Here is a 16,564-nt window from a genome sequence, read left to right on the forward strand (position 1 = left end):
TGACTCACTGGAAAAGACTCTGATGCTGGGAGGGATTGGGGGTGGGAGGAGACGGGGACGACAGAGAATGATATGGCTGGATGGCATCACCGACTCGATGGACATGAGTTTGAGTGAACTCCGGGAGCTGGTGATGGACAGGGAGGAATGGCGTGCTGTGATTCATGGGGTCGCAAAGAGTCGGACACGACTGAGCAACTGAACTGAACTGAACTGAACTGAATATGTTGCTATTTTTATGGTCTCACTGATAGAAGTTACTCATTCTTCTTGGGTAGGCATATATGTTACCTTTGTCCTATTAATCAGTGTATATCTCACCTAGCTTGTCCAGAACCATAAAATTATTTCAGCAAACATTTTGCCCAGTATAACTGCTCAGGTGTTATTAACAAAAACAGAACAAAAGTAGTATCCAGGATTCCCAACAGATCACTGACAATGGTAGACTAAATGATTGGCCCTCATCCATCACTCCTTGTAACAATACCCTTGCCATAATCTCAAGGTGGGAGGAATGTATTTCCCCATCCTTTGACTTGGAACTTTGTCAGACTGCTTGTTTTGGTTAATGACAAGTAGGCAAAAGTAATAACGTGTCAGTTTTGAGTGTAGGTCTTAAGAAGCCTCTACTCTTTCCTTTTTCTGCCTTTGCCTGGTTGGATTGACTTGTCCAAGGAGAAAAATATGTAAAGCTGAACCACAATAGTTAATCCATAGACCTGAAGTGAAAACCAGATCCAGCTAGAAAAGAAAATGGTGACTGTTGCTTAAAATAAGTTTTGAGTGCTTTCTTGCTGCTGCTGCTGCTGCTAAGTCGCGTCAGTCGTGTTCGACTCTCTGTGACCCCATAGACGGCAGTCCAACAGGCTCCTCTGTCCCTGGGATTCTCCAGGCAAGAATACTGGAGTGGGTTGCCATTTCCTTCTCCAGGATTTAAAAAAAAATTATTAAAGTATAATTGATTTATAATAATGTGTTAATTTCGGATGTACATCGAAATCACTTTTGTATAAATATATATATAGACTTCCCTGGTAGCTCAGCTGGTAAAGAATCTGCCTGTAATGTGAGAGATTCCAGTTTGATTCCTGGATTGGGAAGATCACCTGGAGAAGGGATAGGCTACCCACTCCAGTATTCTTGGGCTTCCCTGGTGGCTCAGATGGTAAAGAATCCACCTGCAATGTGGGAGACCTGGGTTCGATCCCTGGGTTGGGAGATGCACTGCAGGAGTGCATGGCAACCCACTCCAGTATTCTTGCCTGGAAAATCCCCATGGACAGAGGAAACCAGAGGACTACAGTCCATGGCGTTGCAAAGATTCAGACATGACTGAGCAACTAAGAATAACACAACATGTATTTTATATATATATATATATATATATATATAGCATCTGGTCCTATCACTTCATGGCAAATAGGTGGGGAAACAGTGACAGACTTTATTTTTATTTCTTTGGCCTCCAAAATCACTGCAGATGGTGACTGCAGCCATGAAATTAAAAGACGCTTGCTCCTTAGAAGAAAAGTTATGACCAACCTAGACAGCATATTAAAAAGCAGAGACATTACTTTGCCAACAAAGTTCCATCTAGTCAAAGCTATGGTTTTTCCAGTAGTCATATATGGATGTGAGAGTCGGACCATAAATAACGCAGAACATTGAAGAACTGATGTTTTGAACTGTGGTGTTGGAGAAGACTCTTGAGAGTCCCTTGGACAGCAAGGAGATCCAACCAGTCCATCCTAAAAGAAATCAGTCCTGAATATTCATTGGAAGGACTGATGCTGAAGCTGGTACTCCAATACTTTGGCCACCTGATGCAAAGAACTGACTCATTTGAAAAGACCCTAATGCTGGGAAAGATTGAAGGCAGGAGGAGAAGGGGATGACAAAGGATGAGATGGTTGGATGGCATCACCGATTCAATGGACATGAGTTTGAGTAAACTCCAGGAGTTGGTGATGGACAGGGAGGCCTGGCGTGCTGCAGTCCATGGGGTTGCAAAGAATCCGACACGACTGAGGGACTGTACTGAACTGAACTAAATCACAAGCACTGAAATTGACACTGTGATCGAAAATCTTCCAACAAACAAAAGCCCAGGGCCAGATGTCTTCACAAAAAATTATCAAAATTCAGAGAAGAGTTAGCACCTATCCTGCTCAAACTGTTCTTAAAATTTATAGGGAGAGGAAAACACTCAAACTCTTTCTCTGATGCCACCATCACCCTGATACCAAAACTAGACAAAGATATCACAAAAAGAAAATTATAGGTTAATGCCACTGATGAGTGTAGAGGCAAAAATCTTCAACAAAGTTCTAGGAAACAGAATGCAATAACATGTTAAAAGAATTATACACATTATCAAGTGGGGTTTATCCCACTGATTTAAGGATTCTTCAATATATGCCAGAGAAGGCAATGGCAAGCCACTCCAGTACCCTTGCCTGGAAAATCCCATGGACGGAGGAGCCTGGTAGGCTGCAGTCCATGGGCTCGCTGAGTTGGACACGACTGAGCGACTTCACTTTCACTTTCACTTCACTTTACTTCACTTTCAATATATGCAAATCAATATGATATATCATATTAGCAAATTTAAAGAACATGATCGTCTCAATAGATGCAGAGAAAGCTTTTGACAGAATTCAAACCTCATTTATGACAAAGTTTCCAGAAAACTGGCACAGAAGGAACCTACCTCAGAGTAATACAGGCCACATATCCCAAAGAAAGGCAATGCCAAAGAATGCTCAAACTACTGCACAATTGCACTCATCTCACATGCTAGTGAAGACATGCTCAAAATTCTCCAAGCTAGGCTTCAGCAACATGTGAACCATGAACTTCCAGATGTTCAAGCAGGTTTTAGAAAAGGCAGAGGCACCAGAGATCAAATTGCCAACATCCGCTGGATCATGGAGAAAGCAAGAGAGTTCCAGAAAAACATCTACTTCTGCTTCATTGACTATGCCAAAGCCTTTGACTGTGTGGATCACAATAAACTGTGGAACATTCTGAAAGAGATGGGAATCCCAGACCACCTGACCTGCCTCTTGAGAAACCTGTATGCAGGTCAGGAAGCAACAGTTAGAATTGGACATGGAACAACAGACTGGTTCCAAATAGGAAAAGGTTGTATATTGTCACCCTGCTTATATAACTTATATGCAGAGTACATCATGAGGAATGCTGGGCTGGAAGAAACACAAGCTGGAATCAAGATTGCCGGGAGAAATATCAAGAACCTCAGATATGCAGACGACGCCACCCTTATGGCAGAAAGTGAAGAGGAACTCAAAAGCCTCTTGATGAAAGTGAAAGAGGAGAGTGAAAAGGTTGGCTTGAAGTTCAACATTCAGAAAACAAAGATCATGGCATCTGGTCCCATCACTTCATGGGAAATAGATGGGGAAACAGTGGAAACAGTGTCAGACTATTTTTTTGGGCTCCAAAATCACTGCAGATGCTGATTGCAGCCATGAAATTAAAAGACGCTTACTCCTTGGAAGGAAAGTTATGACCAACCTAGATAGCATATTCGGAGAAGGCAATGGCACCCCACTCCAGTACTCTTGCCTGGAAAATCCCATGGTCGGAGGAGCCTGGTGGGCTGCAGTCCATGGGGTCACTAAGAGTCGGACATGACTGAGCGACTTCACTTTTACTTTTCACTTTTCATGCATTGGAGAAGGAAATGGCAACCCACTCTAGTGTTCTTGCCTGGAGAATCCCAGGGACGGGGGAACATGGTGGGCTGCCATCTGTGGGGTCGCACAGAGTCAGACACGACTGAAGTGACTTAGCAGCAGCAGCAGCAGCAGCAGCAGATAGCATATTAAGGAGCAGAGACATTACTTTCCCAACAAAGGTCCGTCTAGTCAAGGCTATGGTTTTTCCCATGGTCATGTATGAATGTGAGAGTTGGACTTTGAAGAAAGCTGATCACCGAAGAATTGATGCTTTTGAACTGTGGTGCTGGAGAAGACTCTTGAGAGTCCCTTGGACTGCAGGAAGATCCAACCAGTCCATTCTAAAGGAGATCAATCCTGGGTGTTCATTGGGAGGACTGATGCTGAAGCTGAAACTCCAATACTTTGGCCACCTCATGCGACGAGTTGACTCACTGGAAAAGACTCTGATACTGGGAGGGATTGGAGGCGGGAGGAGAAGGGGACCACAGAGAATGAGATGGCTGGATGGCATCACTGACTTGATGGACATGAGTTTGAGTGAACTCCAGGAGTTGGTGATGGACAGGGAGGCCTGGCATGCTGTGATTCATGGGGTCACGGAGAGTCGGACACGACTGAGCGACTGAACTGAACTGAACTGATGACAAACCGACAGCAAACATTATTCTCAATGGTGAAAAGCTGAAGGTATTTCTTGTAAGATCAGGAACAAGACCGTGGTGCCCACTGTCATAACTATTATTCAACACAGTTCTGGAAGTCCTAGCTATGGGATTCAGAGAAGAAAAGGAAATAAAAGGAATTGAGGTTGGAGAATAAATAAAATACACATTGTTTGCAGATAATATGATACTATAGCTTCAGTTCAGTTCAGTTGCTCAGTCATGTCCGACTTTTGTGACCCCATGGACTGCAGCATGCCAGGTTTCCCTGTTCATCACCAATGCCTGGAGCTTGCTCAAGCTCATGGTCATCGAGTTGGTGATGCCATCCAACCATCTCATCCTCTGTCGTCCCTCCTCCTCCTGTCTTTAATCTTTTCCAGCTTCAGGGTCTTTTCAATGAGTCAGTTCTTTGCATCAGGTGGCCAAAGTATTGGAACTTCAGCATCAGTCCTTCCAATGAATATTTAGGACTACTTACCATTAGGATGGACTGGTTGGATCTCTTTGCAGTCCAAGGGACTCTCAAGAGTCTTCTCCAACACCACAGTTCAAAACATCAGTTCTTCAATGCTCAGCCTTATTTGTGGTCCGACTCTCACATCCATATATGACTACCGGAAAAACCAAAGCTTTGACTAGATGGATCTTTGTTGGCAAAGTAATGTCTCTGCTTTTTAATATGCTGTCTAGGTTGGTCATAGCTTTTCTTCCAAGGAGTAAGTGTCTTTTAATTTCATGGCTGCAGTCACCATCTGCAGTGATTTTGGAGCCTCCCAAAATAAAGTCTGTCACTGTTTCCATTATTTCCCCATCTATTTGCCATGAAGTGATGGGACCAATGCCATGATTTTTGTTTTTTGAATATTGAGTATTAAGCCAGCTTTTTCACTCTCCTCTTTCAGTTTCATCAAGAGGCTCTTTAGTTCCTCTTCCCTTTCTGCCATAAGGGTGGTGTCATTTACATATCTAAGGTTATCGATATTCTCCCAGAAATCTTGCTTCCAGCTTGTGCTTCATCCAGCCTGGCATTTGGAGGACGAGTTGACTCACTGGAAAAGACTCTGATGCTGGGAAAGGTTGGGGCGGGAGGAGAAGGGGACGACAGAGAATGAGATGGCTGGATGGCATCACCGACTCGATGGACATGAGTTTGAGTGAACTCCTGGAGTTGGTGATGGACAGGGAGGCCTGGCATGCTATGATTCATGGGGTCGCAGAGAGTCGGACACGACTGAGCGACTGAACTGAACTGAACTGAACTGAACTCTGCATATAAGTTAAATAGACAGGGTGACAATATAACACCTTTCCCTTTTTGGAACCAGTCCATTGTTCCAAGTCCAGTTCTAACTGTTGCTTCTTTACTTGCATACAGATTTCTCAGGAGGAAGTTAGGTAAGGCAGTCTGGTACTCCAGTCTCTTTAAGAATTTTCCACAGTTTCCTGTGATCCACACAGGTGAAGGATCTGGCATAGTCAGTAAAGCAAAAGTAGATATTCCTCTGGCACTCTCTTGCTTTTTCTGTGATCCACTGGATGTTGGCAATTTAATCTCTAGTTCCTCAGCCTTTTCTGAATCCAGCTTGAACATCTGGAAGTTCTTGGTTTGCATACTGTTGAAGCCTCGCTTGGAGAATTTTTTTTTTTTTTAGAATTAGTGGCAGTTTATTGCCTTATACAAATTTAACCAACATGGCAACCATGCCAAAGGAATTAAAACATTTTCAGGACATATGTACAGGCTGTACATCTCAAAAATTGCTTGGAGAATTTTGAGCATTACTTTGCTAGTGTGTGAGATGAGTGCAATTGTGCAGTAGTTTGAACATTCTTTGGCATTGCCTTTCTTTGGGGTTGGAATGAAAACTGACCTCTTCATCTTGTGGCTACTGCTGAGTTTTCCAAATTTGCTGGCTTACTGAGTGCAGCACTTTTACAGCATCATCTTCTAGGATTTGAAATAGCTCTACTGGAAGTCCAAAGCTAGCTCCACTAGCTTTATTTTAGTGATGCGCTCTAAGGCCAACTTGACTTTGCATTAGTGGATGTCTGGCTCTAGGTGAGTGATCACAGCATCATGGTTATCTGGGTCATGAAGATCATTTTTCATATAGTTTTTCTGTGTATTCTTGCCCCCTCTTAATATCTTCTGCTTCTGTTAGGCCCATAGTGTTTCTGTCCTTTATTGCTTGCCTCTTTGCATGAAATGTTCTCTTGGTATCTCTAATTTTCTTGAAGAGATCTCTAGACTTTCCCATTCTATTGTTTTCTTCTATTTCTTTGCGTTGATCACTGAGGAAGTCTTTCTTATCTCTCCTTGCTCTTCTTTGGAACTCTGCATTCAAATGGGTATATCTTTCCTTTTCTCCTTTGTCTTTAGTTTTAGAAAACCCTAAAAACACCACCAAAGGCTATAAGAGCTAATCAGTGAAAGTAGTAAAGTTATATGATATAAAATAAACACACACCAGAGACACACTGAACCATTCCATGAAGAAACTTGTATAGGCAGTGTTCTTCTTGTAGTTAATATACATAATTAGTATCTGGTTAAGACTAGGAATTCTTTTAGAAAGGTATTAGCAAAGAGTTGCTAGCAATATGTTTCTTTCTCACTTGTCATAGAGTGATATTCCTGCAGTGAATAGAAAACATGCAACCAGTGTTTTTCAAACAGCTTTGAAACTTCACATACCTAGCTTTCACAGGAAGAAAACACTGCTCTTGCCAGCAGGCCCCAGTTTCTAAGGTGACAAGCACCACATGCTCTGCAGCTTCCAACCAGCTAAACACTTGCCTCATCCACACTGATCTTTAAGGAAGAATCTTGTATGTGCCGAGTGTTCTGCATCTGGTGAATGCATATGTATTATTACCTGTTAGGCTTAACTGTTCTTTCAGAGAGCTTCTTAACATGGAGTTGCAGGAACTCAGTTTCATTCTAAACTAAAAATCACTTGTCCAAAAACATAGCTGAAAAGAATGGAACACAGGAAAACAGAGTGTTTTTTAGACAGCTCTGAAGCCCCAACAGCATAACTTCAAAAGGGGGAAAAGTGGTTTCTGAGAAGGAAGAACACACACCTGAGACACACTGATCCATTCCATGAATAAACTTGTGTGTACACAGTGTTCTGCGTGTGGTGAATGCACACCAGGGTTAGTATCCAGTAGGCCAAGGTGTTCTCTTATAGAGCTAATTGCTCGGAATTGTAAGAACCTCGTTTATTTCTAAATACTCTCTTGTCCAATGAGAGACCATGCTGCTGAATAGAACATAAGCAGTCCAAGTGTTTTCCTGCAGCTTTGAGCCTGCAACTACCTAGATTTTACCAGGGTAAAATACCATTATGCCAATAGGCCCCAATTTCCCAGGTGACAAACAGCATCTTTCCTGCAGTTTCTGACTAGCAAAAACACATACGTGAAACACTTTGAACACTTTCATGAAGAAACTTGTATACACAGAGTGTTTTGCACGTGGTGAAATAATACCAGAGTTAGTACCTTCTGTGCCTAGGTAATCTCTCAGAGAACTACCAGCAAGGAATTGCAAGCACCCTTCTAAAGACACACTTGTTTAACGAGACACTGTTGTAGTGAATATAACACAAGGAACCAGATTTACTTTGATGCTGCAACTACATAGATTTCACAGAAGGAAATACTCCTTGTAGCAGGCTCCAGTTTAAAAGGCGAAAAACAGAATCTTTCCTTGCAGTTTCAAACCAGTGAAAACAATCACCCAAGACACAAACTTTCCGTTAAAAATCTTGAGTGTGCAGGATGTTCTGTGTGTGATGAATACATAGGTTATTACCTTGGTAGGCCTAGCTGTTCTATGTGAGGGCTCCAAGCAAGGAACTGCAAATACCATGAAAGTGAAAGTGAAGTTGCTCAGTCGTGTCTGACTCTTTGTGACCACATGCACTGTAGCCTACCAGGCTCCTTGGTCCATGGGATTTTCCAGGCAAGAATCCTGGAGTGGGTTGCCATTTCCTTCTCCAGGGGATCTTCCCAACCCAGGGATTGAACCCAGGTCTCCCGCATTGTAGGCAGATGCTTTACCATCTGAGCCACCAGGGAAGCCCATATTTCCTTCTAAAAACTCACTTGCTGAAACAGAGACATTGCTGCAATGAATGAACACAAGCAACCAAAGTGTTTTTCAAGCAACTTAGAGGCCACAAATTTCTAGCTTTCACAATGGAAAAATACTGCTTTTGACAGCAGGCTTCAATTATGAAGTATTTGAAAGGATACACAGTACCCTTTCTGTGAATGCATACCTGGAAGCCTTACTTGAATGCATGCCTGATGCACCTAGTAAGGTCTAGGTATTCTCTTAGAGATCTACATACAAAGAATCGCAAGCATCCAGTTTTTTTTTTTTTTCCCTAAAAACTCACTTTTTCAATGAGAGACATTACTGAGTGAATAAGACACGAACAGCCAGAGAATATTTCAGGCAGCACAGGGGCCAGAGTTACCTACCTTTCACAGGGCAGCATCTTTCTCTGTGTTTCCAACAAGTAAAAATAAACACCTGACACACAGTGAATCCTTCCATAAAAAAAAGTGTTCAGGTGTTCATATGCATTTTGTATATGGCAAATGCATGCTGAGTTAGTGCCTAATAAGGCAAAGGTGTTTCTCTTAGAGACGTACTAGCAAGGCATTGCAAATACACTGTTTATTCTGAAAACTCACTTGTCCACAGACAGAAATTGCTGTAGTGAATAGAACAAAGGCAGCCAGTGTGTTTCTCAGGCAACTTAGAGGCCACAACTGTATACCAGAGGGGAAGACATTGCTTTTACCAGTTGGCCCCAGTTGCCAAGGAGACAAAGAGCATCTTTCCTTGCAAATTCCAACAAGTAAAAACACAGACCTAAGACACACTGAACCCTTCCATGAAGAAAACTGTGCACATGGAATATTCTGCGTGAGATGTGTGCGTATCTGATATAGTGCTGAGTTTGACCTAGGTGTTCTTTCAGAGGGCTACCAGCAAGGAGTTTCTATTTAAAAACTCACTTGTCCATCAAAAGTTATTGATGCAGTGAATTGAACACAAGCAACCAAAGTGTTTTTCAGATGGCTTAGAGAGCACAGCTAATCTAGCTTTTTTAGAGGAAAAATATTTCTCAAAGTCCAATTTCCAAAGTGACAAACAGGATCTCTCTGGTTCTTTATACCAGGAAAAACACACACCTGGGAAACACAGAACATGTCCATGAAGAAAACGTGCAGAAAATGTTCCACATGTGGTGAATACATAACTAAGATAGCAGTTAGTTAGTGTTGGACCTAAATGTTCTCTAGGAGAGCTAGTAGCAGAGAGCTAGTAGCAAAGAGCTCTGAGCACCCTGAATGTTTCCAAAAACTCGACCTACAATGGATACGCTGCAGTGAATAGAACAAAGCAATCAGAGTGTTTTTCAGGCATCTTAGGGGTTGCAACTAATTAGCATTCACATGGGAAAATTATTGCTTTTGCCATAAGGATCATATTTCCAAACAAGTTCTCTCGTGAAAGGTTGCAGTGTGCTTCTAAGTGTGTGTTACACATCTGCTTGCAAAGGGCAGGGAAACCTGCTAGGTGTGAGCCTGGAAAGCCAGTTCTTATTATGAATTGCAATGTGTTCTTCCTTGGAACGCTGATGGAGAGCAACCCGAAAGCTACCTGGGAAAAGCATTGAATTTCTTTTCTGCTAGTCATTGCTGCAACATCTTTGGTCAAACCACCTAGTTTTCTGAGAGAAACCGGCTGGTGGAACCTACTTGCCTAGGAGCTCAGCTCACAGCACAGTTCCACCTATTCAGGAAAAACCAACCGTCATGGACTCAGTACCACCAGAGCACTCCCATGAAATAAGTTTTCTGGTGCATTTCTAGTACATCTTCAGTGTGCTCTAGGGGTGTTCTTCAAACGCTTGGAAAGGGCAGGGGAAACTTGTAGGTGTGAACCTGGAAAGTTGTTTTTTTTTTTTTTTTTGCTACTTGAACTGTGTGTGCACTCAGAACGTGAAGGGATGGCAGCACAAAGCTGCCTGAAACACCATTAGATTTCTTTATGCTTTTCCTGCAACATATTTGTTCAAACAACTGCATTTCCCGAGAGAGACTGGCTGGTGGTACCTACTTGCCTAGGAGCTCAGCATACAGTACATATTCACCTAGTCAGGGTAACCTAATCGCAGGGTATTTAGTACTCCCAGAGCACTCTCCTCAAACTAGTTTTCCCATGAAAACGTGCCGTGTGCTCTGTGTGTGTTTTTCAACTTCTTGGAAAAGGCAGATAAAACAGCTTGAAGTGAAGCTGGAAATTTGATCCTTTTGGCAAATTGCAGTGTTTTTGCCATATGAATGCAAAAGCTTGACAGCCAGAAAGTTGCCTGGAAAAACAATTGGATTTCTTTCCTCCTAATCATAGCCACAACCTCCTTGGTCAAACAGCTGCATTTTTTCTGAGAAAATAATGGCTATATACAAGAAATCGACAGCTCACATTATTCTCAATTGTGAAAATCTGAAAGTATTTCCTCTAAGAACAGGAACAAGACAAGGGTACCCACTCTTGCTTCTATTATTCAACAAAGTTTTGGAAGTTTTAGCTACAGAAATCAGAAAAGACAAAGATATAAAAGGAATCCAGATTGGAAAGGAAGAAGTAAAGCTTTCACTATTTGCAGATGACATGATACTGTATATGCAAAACCCTAATGATACTATCAGAAAATTACTAGACCTAAGCAGTGAATTTCATATATTTGCAGGATACAAAATAAATGCACAGAAATCACTTATATTCCTATAAACTAACAAGGAAACATCAAAAGAGAAATTTAGGAATCAATCCCACTTACCATTGAAACAAAAAGAATAAAATACCTAGGAATAAACCTATGGACACCAAAGAGCTGTATACAGAAAACTACAAGACAGTGATGAAATAAACCAAAGATGACATAAACATATGGAGAGATGTTCCATGCTCCTGGGTTTGAAGAATCAATATTGTGCAAATGGTTATACTACCAAATGCAATCTACAGACTCAATGTAATCCCTATCAAATTATCAATGGCATTTTTTCATAGAACTAGAGCAATACATTTCACAATTTGTGTGGAAATACAAAAGACTCCAAATAGCCAAAACAACCTAGAGAAAGAAGAACGGAGGTAGAGTAGGAATTAACCTTCTTGTGTTCAGACTACACTACAGAAGTGGCACAAAATCAGAAACATAAACCAATGGAACAAGTTAGAAAGCCCAGAGATAAACCCATATGCCTACAGGCAACTTATCTTTGACAAAGGAGTCAAGAACATACAGTAGGGCAAAGAAAGTATCTTCAGTAATGGTGATGGGAGAACTACAACTATGTGTAAAAGAATGAAATTAGGACACTTCCTAACACCATATACAAAGATAAACTCAAAACGGATTAAAGATTGAAATATAAGACCAGAAACTATAAAACTCTTAGAGGAAAACATAGGCAGAACACTTGATGACACAAATCAAAACAAGATCCTCTATGACCCACCTCCTAGAGTAATGGAAATAAAAACAAAAATAAACAGGTGGGACCTAATTAAACTTAAAAGCTTTTGCACAGCAAAAGAGACTATAACCAAAGTGAAAATAATGCTCTCAGAATGGGAGGAAATAATAGAAAATGAAACAACTGACAAAGGATTAATGTCCAAAACCAGCAACTCAGTGAAAAAATGGGCAATAGACCTAAACATATTTCTCCAAAGAAGACATACAGATGCCTAATGAACACATGAAAACATGCTCAACATTGCTCATTATGAGAGAAATGCAACTCAAAACTACATTGAGATATCATCTCACTCTGGTCAGAATGGCCATCATCAAAAAAATCCACAAACAACAAGTGCTGGAGAAAAGGGAAATCCTTTGCGCTACTCATGGGAATGTAAATTGATGCAGCCACTATGGAAGACACAATGGAAATTTCTTTAAAATAACTAGGAATAAAACCACCATCAGTTCAGTTCAGTTACTCATTTATGTCCAACTCTTTGCAATCCCATGGACTGCAGCATGCCAGGCCCCCCTGTCCATCACTAACTCCTGGAGTCCACTCAAACTCATGTCCATTGAGTCGGTGATGCTATCCAGCCATCTTATCCTCTGTTTTCCCCTTCTCCTCCCACCTTCAATCTTTCTGAGCATTGGGGCCTTTTCCAATGAGTCAGCTCTTCACATCAGGTGGCCAAAGTATTGGAGTTTTAGCTTCAACATCAGTCCTTCCAATGAATATTCAGGACTGATCTCCTTTAGGATGGATGGGTTGGATCTCCTTGCAATCCAAAGGACTCACAAGAGTCTTCTCCAACACCACAGATCAAAAACATCAATTGTTTGGCGCTCAATTTTCTTTATAGTCCAACTCTCACATCCATACATGATTACTGGAAAAACCATAGCCTTGAGTAGATGGACCTTTGTTGGCAAAGTAACGTCTCTGCTTTTTAATATGCTGTCTAGGTTGATCATAACTTTCCTTCCAAGGAGTAAGCATCTTTTAATTTCATGGCTGCAGTCACCATCTGCAGTGATTTTGGAGCCCCTCCCAAATAAAGTCTGCTACTATTTCCACTGTTTCCCCATCTATTTGCCACGAAGTGATGGTACCAGATACCATGACCTTTGTTTTCTGAATGTTGAGTTTAAGCCATCATTTTTACTCTCCTCTTTCACTTTCATCAAGTGGCTCTTTAGTTCTTCACTTTCTGCCATAAGGATGGTGTCATCTGCATATCTGAGGTTGTTGATATTTCTTCCAGCAATCTTGATTCCAGCTTGTGATTCTTCCAGCCAAGCGTTTCTTATATGATGTACTCTGCATATAAGTTAAATAAGCAGGGTGACAATATACATCCTTGACGTACTCCTTTTCCTATTTGGAACCAGTCTGTTGTTCTATGTCCAGTTCTAAATGTTGCTTCCTGACCTGCATACAGATTTCTTGAGAAATCTGTTAGGGTTAGGGTTAGGGACGTCAGGTGGTCTGATAGTCCCATCTCTTTCAGAATTTTCCTCAGTTATTGTGATCAACACAGTCAAAGGCTTTGGCATAGTCAGTGAAGCAGAAATACCACCATATGACCCAACAATACTACTTCTAGTCATATATCCTTCAGTTCAGTTCAGTTCAGTCACTCAGTCATGTCCGACTCTTTGCGACCCCATGAATCACAGCACGCCAGGCCTCCCTGTCTATCACCAACTCCCAGAGTTCACTCAAACTCATGTCCATCGAGTCGGTGATGCCATCCAGCCATCTCATTCTCTGTCCTACCCTTCTCCTCCTGCCCCCAATCCCTTAGTCTTTTCCAGTGAGTCAACTCTTCGCATGAGGTGGCCAGAGTATTGGAGTTTCAGCTTTAGCATCAGTCCTTCCAATGAACACCCAGGATCAAACTCCTTTAGAATGGACTGGTTGGATCTCCTTACAGTCCAAGGGACTCTCAAGAGTCTTCTCCAGCACCACAGTTCAAAAGCATCAATTTTTTGGCAATCAGCTTTCTTCACAGTTCAACTCTCACATCCATACATGACCACTGGAAAATCCATAGTCTTGACTAGATAGACCTTGGTTGGCAAAGTAACGTCTCTGCTTTTTAATATGCTGTCTAGGGGTGGCTCAGCTGGTAAAGAATCTGCCTGCAATGTGGGAGACCTGGGTTCAATCCCTGGGTTGGGAAGATCCCCTGGAGAAGGGAAAGGCTACCCACTCTAGTATTCTGGCCTAGAGAATTCTATGGAATGACTTCCCCTAGAGAAGTCCATGGGGGTCACAAAGAGTCGGACACGACTGAATGACTTTCACTTTCACTAGGTTGGTCATAACTTAGGAAACCAAAATTTAAAAAGACAAATGTACCCCAATATTCATTGCAGCTCAATTTACAATAGCTAGGACATAGAAGGACAGGGAGGCCTGGCGTGCTGTGATTCATGGGGTCGCGGAGAGTCGGACACGACTGAGCGACTGAACTGAACTGAACTGAGGACATAGAAACAACCTAGATCCATTGACAGATGAATGGATAAATAAGTTGTGGTACATATATAAATCTAATACTACTCAACCATAAAAAGGAATGCATTTGAATCAGTTTTAATGAGGTGGATGAACCTAGCGCCTATTATACAGACTGAACTAAGTCAGAGAGAAAAAATAATCATATATTAATGAACATATGAATAATGTAGAAAGATGGTACTGATGAACCTATTTGAGGGCAGCAGTGGAGATACGACATAGAGAACAGAATTTTGGGTATGGGCAGGGGCAAGGAGAGGGTGAGACAGATTCAGAGAGTTGCATGGAAGCATATACACTACCAATGTACAATAGTGAGCCAATGGATATTTGCTGTATGGCTCAGGAACTCAAGCTGTGGCTCTGTAAAACCTAGAAGGATGAGAAACTGTGGGAGGTGGGAGTGAGGTTCAAGACAGAAGGTACAGATACCTATGGTTAATTCACGTTGACGTATGGCAAAAATGAAATCAACATTTTAAAGCAATTATCCTTCAATTAAAAGTAAATAAATTTATTTAAAAAATCCCTTTGGGCAGGATATATTAATATTATGACAGAAAGCACAGAGTTACCAAGTTTAGGGATGAGCCAAAACATTTTACTGAGCCTTCCTTACAGGTGAAATCCAATAATTTTTCTGGGCTCCTAGAAGATGAGCAAGGTAAACAAGACTGCTTATTCCCTGACTTCCATATCCCCCTCTGACTTTAGACCCTAATGTCATTTTGTGTCCCAAAGGAATTTTTAAATTTCTATCCAGAATGGAATAACTCTATAAATTCTGATTATTTTCCTTTCCTCTGAATACAGTCACTCTGGTGATAGCTCCTTTCCTCTGGGAAAGACTCAGAGGAAAAATCACAGTAGAGACTGGTAGCCATAATGCAGGGTTCCTTTCAGAGAGATCTGATCAACAAAGGTACTCTGAATCTAGTTTAAAAGAGTCCTTTATTCCTACTTGTGCCACTACTCCCTAGTCCTTCCCAGATTATACATATCAAGCATAGCCTTCACAGATTTTGCATCTGTGTCATTGCTACAGACCTCAGGATCTCAGATGCTGTGGATAAAATTGCTTTGATTTACCTACCATTACTAGGGCTTATCATGGTCATTGAATTCACTGTCTTTGTAGATTGAGTCATGCCATCTGGTCCTGCTACTCCAAGAGTTCATGGTGGCATCTTCCACCATCGTCTACTGTGAACTTCCATGGATGCTGAAATTGTTTCCCTGGTGCCTTTCTAAGTATCTAGGTCAGGGAGTTATCCCTGAGTATTCCTATTTATGGCTAGATTATGAGTGGATTAATTGCACATGATGAACCTACTCCAACATTTCCACCTCTTAAAAACTTGGACTTTTCCCTTTATAGTATATTAGGGAAGTGCCAGCATTTCAATGTCTTTGGCTGAAGGTCACTGTGAATCCAAATTTCAAGTCATTTTATGGAAATAGTTTCACTGTTAAGCTGACCCAGAGGGAGGATAAAGGGAGGAGGGAGGTGGGAGGGGGGTTCAGGAGGGGGAACTTATGTAAACCCGGGGCAAATTCATATCAATGTATGGCAAAATCAACCAATATAATATTGTAAAATAATTTGCCTCCAATAAAAAATAAATTAATTACCTAAAAAAAAACTTATTAATATAATAAATGTTACTATAAAACAAAAAAAAATAAATAAAATGAATTGTTGGTACTGTTTAATCCCCTCATTTATAAACATAGTCAGTCCAGTGTTATAACTGGTCCTTTCTGGTTCTAACATCCTTAACATAACTCACAGGCAGGCTTCACAGACTCCTGCCAACTGCAAATATTCAAGATGCTGCGGTCTCTCAAGTGTGTCTGCAATCTCCCTGGGTAATAGAACTTGAGGTTCTCCTTCTGGGCTGTGCTTGGATGTCACTTTGTTTTGGGCCTGAGACAATGAGAAGAGCATCCCTTGAGACTCTACTGACCCAGGAAGAACCATTGAAAACAAAATCTAGTCTGGTGTCGGGTAGGAGGTTCAAACATGCCACTCCAAACCTCAGGGTCCCAAATCATGACACTGTGAAGGATTTCCTTTTGATAGTTTACAGTAAATGGTGCCAG

Source organism: Moschus berezovskii, chromosome 21 (assembly GCF_049115385.1).
Source record: "Moschus berezovskii isolate FMDL1 chromosome 21, NW_MosBer_1.0, whole genome shotgun sequence".
Lineage (NCBI taxonomy): Eukaryota > Metazoa > Chordata > Mammalia > Artiodactyla > Moschidae > Moschus > Moschus berezovskii.